This window comes from Peromyscus maniculatus, chromosome 19, assembly GCF_049852395.1.
Source record: "Peromyscus maniculatus bairdii isolate BWxNUB_F1_BW_parent chromosome 19, HU_Pman_BW_mat_3.1, whole genome shotgun sequence".
NCBI classification, from domain to species: domain Eukaryota; kingdom Metazoa; phylum Chordata; class Mammalia; order Rodentia; family Cricetidae; genus Peromyscus; species Peromyscus maniculatus.
The window spans coordinates 64,014,619-64,021,841 of NC_134870.1; the positions used below are offsets into that span (position 1 = coordinate 64,014,619).

Below are 7,223 nucleotides of genomic sequence, written 5' to 3' on the forward strand. Positions count from 1 at the left end.
TCCTAGCAGCTGACAAATGCCAATTGTTCCACAGCTAGGGGTATGATTGTGTGTCCAGTTCTGCTCTCCATGCTAGGATTAGGTCTGGCGTGGGCTCACACAGGTTCTATTCATGCTGTCATAAATTTATATGTGCATTTCTCTGCTGCATTAGAAGATGTTTCCTTGTAATCATCTACCACCTCTGGCTCTTACAGTTTCTGCAATAATTCTTAGGGGGAGAGTATAGTATATATGTTCCCTTTATGGGTAAGCATTCTATACTTTTATTCTCTGTACTTTGGCCAGTTATGGGTGTCTATGTTAATCATCATTTGCTGCAAACGGAAGCTGCCTAGCTACCTACACAGATTAGATTCTCCCACCACAGTGTCTTGCTTTGTGAGTCCCCTTAGCCATTTCCGTTTGTATATAATGAGTGGTTACTTTTATGGTTCCTTTTTTTAGTTAAAAATCCACACTGTCACCAACTTTCCTACTCCTTTTCCTCCCCTTTGTCCACCAGCCAGTTTCCATGTTGCTTTTCCTTGTCTCCAAGATACCCAGCATATTCATCACACAACATCCATTATTGTCTGTTTCTTTCATGTGTCGTTTTCCCTACCTTTTGCAATTCCTGCTTCGCAAACATCCTGCCTCCTAACAAACTCTCAGTGCCATAGAATCAGAAACTGTGGGTTAGCCACCTGCATTATATGAACCCACAGCAGTGCCCAGTGCTGAAATTCTCCCTGAGCAGATTTATGGGTAGATTAGGACATAACTAGCCATGTAGAAAGCTATAGAGATCTGAAAATGATATCTTCTGAATATCATTAGACTATTATGGGGTTCATATTTGTAAATATTTAGGGGTTACAGCACAATTTGATTCATGTATACAGTATATAATAATGAAATAGGAAAATTAGTTCTTCCATATTCTAAAACATTTGTCATTTATATATTATAGGAAACTTTGAACTCTTTGCTTTATTTTATAATGTATATATATACACATACATATATATAATGTGTAATTTAAAATGCAATATAAATAAATTACGAAAGGCTATAGCTGTCCTATTGTGCTATTAGACCCATCTTCCAGCCTCTTTCTTTCCCCTCTCCTCTCCCTAGTGTATACTGAAAAGTTTCTATGAGTGATTTCTATTGGTAAGCTGCTTTAGTTTCTATAAATGAGTGGAACACATGGATTTGCCTTTCTGTGCCTGGCTTACTCACTTCATCTGATATCTTCCAGTACTATACATATTTTCACAAATGACATTCTTTTCATGCCTGAATAGCATCCATTGTGTGTGTGTGTGTGTGTGTGTGTGTGTGTGTGTGTGTGTGTGTGTGTGTGTATCACATTGTTTTCATGTACTCAACTGTTGATGGACACCCTGGTTGATCCCACATCATGCCTCTGACGAATTGTGCTGAAATAAGCATAAGCATGTACTCACCTCTGAGATATAATAGCTTTATTTCTATAGAACATGTACTGAGTGGTGGGAATCACATGGAATTTTGAAGTCTCTTTGTATTACTTCTCCCTTGTATCTTTTACTGTCATGTAATCAATTCTTGACCCTGATCATTATGGCTGTTTCTACCAGTGTTCCCAACAGAGTCACCATTCCAACTTTATTCTATTCTGCTGTGAGATTGGAAACTCCAGAAAATAAAGGGTTTGTCAAAGATAGGCACTGATTTAGTACTTGAAAAACACTTTTGGGGAAAAGGCTATGATCTTCAAGGCATGTAATTTTTGTTTGTTGTGCTAGTCTCTAAGAAACCCTTTCCTTTCTCACACAGTGTTCAGTTAGTCTCTAGACAGTTGCAATCTGAAAAGAAAGGTTATCACATTCATGTCTTTGCTGGTTAGAACACTAATGATTTTACATCATCAGTGGGAGTGCTATCTAAATTCCATGACAAACTCATAAGTACTCCATATATGTTGTTTTTCTGTTCTTCAAGTACCCAGCACTTACATGTAATTACTTCATACCACCATTTTTTCTTGTTCACAGCTGGATAGTCATATGACAACCAATGTAAAATATGCAAATGTCATATCCATTCCATGGAAAGAGTAGCTCAGATTTTGAATTGTGATCTTTTCCTAAGCTGGTGACATTTGGTATCATACTCTCTCAAGAATCAGGACAATGACGGTCAGTCAATTAGCTAATAGTCACAAGGTTAAAGGTCTGAGACTCTACAGTACATTGTGTTACTATACATCTATGGGTTAGAAATATTAAATGCATCTTTGCTAGGGTATTTTAACTTGTAATATGTTTATTGGGATGAAATGCCACCATAATCAAGGGGCATTTGCATAATTAAAATGTACTGATGTCCCATGTCTCACTTCTCTTGCTTTGTCTATCTTTATTTTCCTTTATCTTAAGGTGAAACAAATGCCTAAAACACAAGTTTTTGGAAGCAAATCCACCTCTACTTTAGCTGCAGTTTCACATTTAACTAGATGCATAGACAATGGCTGGGGAGGAAGAATCTTTTTTTTATTGTGCAACTCTTATTTTTTAATATTGTTTATTCATTTTTATATACCAACCACAGATCCCCCTCTCATCCCTCCTCCTGCTCCCCCCTAACCTTCTTCCCCCACCCCTCATCCCCTCCTCCAACCGGGTAAGTCCTCCCATGAGGGGGACAGTAAGCCTGGTACATTCAGTTGAGGCAGGACCAAGCCCCTCCCCGATTTATCAGGGATAAGCAAGGTGGAGATCCCAATGAGTAAACTGGGCATGAAGGGGGGCAACAGAGGATACAGGATTGGGGATGAGAATGTGAGGGAACAGGATGGTCAAGCTGGGGGAGTGATGGAGTGGGAGAACAATGAACAAGACAGAGAGAGACATTATGGGGTTAGGAAGAAACCTGGTACAAGTGAAATTCCTAGGAATCCACAAGGACGACTCCAGATTAGACTACTAGCAACAATGGTGAAGGTGCCTGAACTGGCCTACCCTGGTAATCAATTTGGTGAATACCCTAACTGTCATCATAGAGCCTTTATCCAGTAACTGATGGGAGCAGATACAGAGATCACAACCATGCACCAGGCTGAGCTCCAGGAGTCCAGTCGAAGAGAGAAAAGAGAAAGAATCTCTTAATGTTTTTGAGTCCCAACCTCCTCAACGATAGAAATAGATATTTTCATACTGAAAATTTCAGGTTTTATGTGACAACCAAATGTTCAAATACATTAGAAAATATTTCACAAACTGTGAAGAACTCTCAACAGCTATGTTAGAACTGGAGGAGAGGATAGATGTGTGGGGAATATGAGGAAACAGAAAATTTGTAGCATAGACTCAAGGAAGATACAATCCGTTTAAAGAAACAAGATTTTTATGTGAGAAACAATTAGTGAACGCTACCAAATATAAAACAGATAATCAATGAAGAACTCATGTGGTACAGAATATTAACTGCTTTAGGACTTAAGATAAGGCAGATATGTGAAGCAAATAAATTAAAAAGTGTCTTAGAAACAAACTACTTGGTGATGTATTGTGTCCCCCAATATTGTGCACCCTAATAAAATGTATCTGAGGATCAGAGGAAAAAGCCAGCCTTTATAGTAAACATAGAAGTCAGGCAATGGTGGCACACACCTTTAATCCCAGGACTTGAGATCTCATGTTTTTGCTTGGGAAGGACACATGCCTTTAATCCCAGGAAGTGATGGCAGGAAACAGAAAGGTATAAGGCATGAACACCAGGAACTAGAGGCTTTTTAGCAGCAATTCAGCTGAGATACTTTTGGGTGAGGACTCAAGAGGTTTTCAGTCTGAGTAAACAGCAACTCACTCTCTTTGGCAGAGGATTTCGTAAAGGTTAGAATGTGGTGCTTTAGGGGCAGGTGCAGCCAGAGAGAGCTATGCCCACCAGCCACCCTCGAGGCTTTCTGATCCCTGTTCCAGCCTCATAACCACCAGCCTCGCAGCCCCAGCGACCATGGCGAAGAAGAGCTCCGAGAACGATATCTATCGTATTGCGTGTCTGAGGACCAAAAGAAGGGTCCTTTCAATGTACCTGAGCCAGATGGTGTCCTAGCCATGTGCGATGGCCCCGCGGGCCTTGGGGTACCTCAAAAGACAGGGACACTCCAGATGGACTTCGCTGTGGGCCTGGGTAACATGTGGTGTTTCCCCTTCCTGTGCTACAAGAATGGCGGAGGTGTGTACCTTGTTCCCTATGTCCTGATCGCCCTGGTTGGAGGAATCCCCATTTTCTTCCTGGAAATCTCACTGGGCCAATTCCTGAAGGCCGGCAGCACCAATGTCTGGAACATCTGTCCCCTATTCAAAGGCCTGGGCTATGCCTCCATGGTGATTTTCTTCTACTGCAACACCTACCTCATGCTGGTGCTGGCCTGGGACTTCTATTACCTCGTCAAGTCATTCACCACTTTGCAGTGGGCCACATGCGGCCACACCTAGAACACTCCTGACTGTGTGGAGATCTTTCTCTGTGAAGACTGTGCCAGTACCAGCCTGGCCAACCTCACATGTGACCAGCTTGCTGAAGTCAGTCCCCTGTCATAGAGTTCTGGGAGAACGAAGTCTTGAGGCTCTCTGCAGGACTGGATGTGCCAGGGGCCCTCAATTGGAAGGAGACCCTATGTCTGCTGGCCTGCTGGGTACTGGTCTACTTCTCTGTGTGGAAGGGGGTCAAGTCAACAGGAAAGATCAAGTACTTCACTGCTACATTCCCCTATGTGATCCTCATTGTCCTGCTAGCCCGAGGAGTCCTGCTGCCTGGAGCCCTGGATGGTATAATCTACTATCTCAAGTCTGACTGGTCAAAGATGGGGTCCCCCCAGGTATGTGGATAGATGCCGGGACCCAGGTTGTCTTCCCTTATACCATCGGCCTGGGGGCCCTCACAGCCCTAGGCAGCTACAATCGCTTCAATAATAAGTGGTACAAGGACGCCATCATCCTGGCACTCATCAACCAGCAAAGAAGCTGGTTTTGTGGTCTTCTCCATCCTGGGCTTTATGGCCACAGAGCAGGGTGTGCACATCTCCAAGGTGGCAGAATCAGGGCCTGGCCTAACCTTCATTGCCTACCCACAGGCTGTCACACTGATGCCTGTGGCCCCACTCTGGGCTGCCTTGTTCTTCTTCATGCTGCTAGTTCTGTCTGGACAGCCAGTTTGTAGGTGTGGAGGGCTTCATCACCAGGCCCCTGGATCTCCTCCTGGCCTCCTACTACTTCCGTTTCCAAAGGGAGAGCTCCATGGCCCTTTGCTGTGTCTTCTACTTTGTCATCGATCACTCCATGGTGACCGGAGGCGGGATGTACATCTTCTAGCTGTTTGATTACTACTCTGCTAGTGGCACTACCCTGCTTTGGCAAGCCTTTTGCGAGTGTGTGGTGGTTTCTTGGATTTACAGAGCTGACTGCTTCATGGATGGCATTGCCTGTAGGATTGGGTACTGATCTTGCCCCTGGATGAAATTGTGTTGGTCCTTTCCCCCATTGGTCTGCATGGTCAATCTTCATCTTCAAGGTTATATACTATGAGCCGCTGGTCTAAAATAATACCCAAGTACCCATGGTAGAGAGAAGCCATAGCCTGGGCCTTTGCATTCTCTTCCAGGCAGTGTCTGCCCTCCACCTCCTGGGTTGTCTCCTCAGGGTAAAAGGAACCATGGCAAAGCGCTGGCAGCTCCTGACTCAGCCTATCTGGAACCTCTACCACTTCGAATACAGAGCTCAGCATGCAGATGCCAGGGGTCTGACTGCCCTGACTTCAGTATCTGAGAGCAGCAAGGTCGTCTGGAGAGTATCATGTGATAGGAAACCCCAGCTCATATCACCAGCTTGTCCTTTGGTAACCATAGCAACCCCTGCTTTAACCTCTACCCATCCTGACAGAGGGCTTGCTTTTCCTTGACAGTTTGGGGGTCTGCCTGGGGAATGGGGAGGAAGCACCATGAGTGCTAGAAAAATAATTTTCTCCATTTTTAATAAAATGACAAAAAAATCACACACAGACACACACAAAAAAATCTCAGTGAAGGATAATGGAACCTATTGTATTGCAAACTTGGGACTGGCTGTGAGACATAATTCTGCTCCAAATAAAATTGATATTGCTACAAACCACAGAGTAGACACACACACACACACACACACACACACACACACACACAATACTGCAGGGAACCATGACTACATCCAACAATGACTTTGAGATCTCTAAAAAGATGATGGGATCCCACAAGGATGATTCCACATGGACTATGATAAAGCCATTAAGCTGATTAACACCACCCAAAGATTGGCTTTAGACTACAAACTGCTCAGGACAATTTCAAGATGGCTACCTGGGATGATCCAGCCTCACAGACTACTCAAGCATGGACTTGAGACAAGCCCTGCACTTTCCCATTATGCAGAGACTGGACAACAAATGGTAGAGCTACTTCTCCCAGGACTTGACAATTAACCCATTTTTTTTTCTTTTCAGGATCCCTTAAAGATGCCTTTGCCCCCACAGAGAGCAGGAAGTAATTTCAAGAACAAGACAACCACATTCCCAAGAGGTCAGATCTGGTGGGTGTTTTTTGGTCTTTCTATAGGTTTTGGATAATTGTCATTGTTTAGGATGGTTGGTTACAAATTGTTATTGTTAATGGTTAGGAAAAGGCTAAAGAAAGGAAATTAGATTTAGAATTCTTGTTAAAAAAGAGGATATAGTTAAGAGGTAGATTATTGAATCTACTCTGAAAAAAAAGATATAGAAATGATGGATAAAGGGTAGATTATTGAATCTACTCTGGAAAGAAAAAAGAGGAAATATAGATATGATACAGATTAAAAGGTAGATTATTGAGTCTACTAAGGCAACTACTAGTTTTAAATTGGATTTTTGTATATTGTATACAAAGTATGTATATTGCTACAAACTTGGGATTGATTCATATAGATATGATAAGATAAAAAGGTAGATTATTGAATCTACTTTTAGAAGACAACTAATTTTAAATATTTTTACATTGGATTGGAATTCTGTATATTGTATACAAATTTTGTATATTACTACAAATTTGAGATTGATTTTGTTAGAATATATTGTACATATATTATTTCTAACCTTGTTCAATGTATTGTACCTATACAGTTCATTTAACAATGTAATCCAATTTGCTAATCCTTGAATGTTATTATCAACTATTTAGGATATAA

At 42.1% G+C, this 7,223-nt stretch overlaps 1 pseudogene; it reads left to right on the plus strand.

Moving 5' to 3' along the window:
* Positions 1 to 3,981: 3,981 nt before the first annotated feature.
* LOC102906244 (sodium- and chloride-dependent creatine transporter 1 pseudogene) lies at positions 3,982 to 5,928 on the plus strand (annotated as a pseudogene).
* The last annotated feature ends 1,295 nt before the right edge of the window (positions 5,929 to 7,223 follow it).